The sequence below is a fragment of the Myotis davidii genome, unplaced genomic scaffold (assembly GCF_000327345.1).
Source record: "Myotis davidii unplaced genomic scaffold, ASM32734v1 scaffold614, whole genome shotgun sequence".
Lineage (NCBI taxonomy): Eukaryota > Metazoa > Chordata > Mammalia > Chiroptera > Vespertilionidae > Myotis > Myotis davidii.
This window is the reverse complement of record NW_006287807.1, coordinates 745,938-746,986: the sequence shown is the minus strand read 5'-3', so window position 1 is coordinate 746,986 and position 1,049 is coordinate 745,938. Positions and strand designations below refer to the sequence as shown.

General features: G+C 58.1%; 1 protein-coding gene across 1 annotated transcript in view; it reads right to left on the bottom strand.

The window, feature by feature from the left end:
* NCK2 (NCK adaptor protein 2) overlaps positions 1–1,049 on the bottom strand; it is a 74,424-nt gene that overhangs the window by 53,023 nt on the left and 20,352 nt on the right. The window lies entirely within an intron of this gene.

The window sequence follows — 1,049 nt, the reverse complement described above, 5'->3', positions numbered from 1 at the left end:
TGGGGGGGTGGGTGGTTAGGGGGCTGCATGGTTAGGGGGGCTGTGTGGTATGGGGGGCTGCATGGCACGGGGGCTGCGTGGCACAGAACGGATTGGCTAAGTCACCGACGTCACTCCGTGGGTCACTCTGAAGAGTGTCTTTTTATGATTTGTTTTCTAACTTCACTGGGTAACAGGGAAAACTGTGGCCTGTAAAGCCTCTATGTCTGAGTTTGTGGAGGTTCCCTGTGTGCCCACCCATGTGACCTAGTTCTGTAAATGCTCCCCTCCCATCAGGGAGAGGGCCTGGAGCCAGCTCGGTGCAGGGGGGCGGGGACGGGGGCGGGCACAGCGGGGCGCTGTCTGGCTGCTCTGCCCACAGTGCTGTGTTTGTACATGGTTCCGTCTCCTGTGAGGATGGAACATGACAAAGGACAGGTCGAGTCCCAACACCTGGTCTCACTGGACTGCACCTGGGCTTCAGGGATTCAAGAGCTCCGCCTCCCAGCTGCTCTGTCCGGAAGGCTAAGGACGCCGTTGCCCAGCCTGGGGAGACGTTCGTGTCCACAGCACCTTCTAGCTAATCCTCACCCGAGGATTCCCATTCCTTTTCAGAGATGGAGGGGCAGGGGGGAGAGGGAGTGGGGGGAAACATCAATGTGAGAGACACCGACTGGCAACCTGCACGCACCCTGGCCTGAGGCGGGGAGCATACTGCAACCTAGGTACGTGCCCTTGACTGGCAATCCAACACACGGCCCTTTCGCCCACGGGCCAGTGCCCTAACCATTGCGCACACTGTCCAGGGCTGGAATATATTTTAAAGACAAGGTATAGGCAAGTATTTTCAAAACAGAAATTTATAGCACCTGCTGATGTTTATTCCAGAGAACCAGCAAGTGAAAAAGGACACTTATGTAGCCACTGGCTTTTCGTCCTCTTCCTCTGCTGCTGGCTGCGCCCACTGCTGGCTGCACCACACTGCTGGCTGCGCCCAACTGCTGGCTGCGCCCACTGCTGGCTGCTCCCACTGCTGGCTGCACCACACTGCTGGCTGCGCCACACTGCTG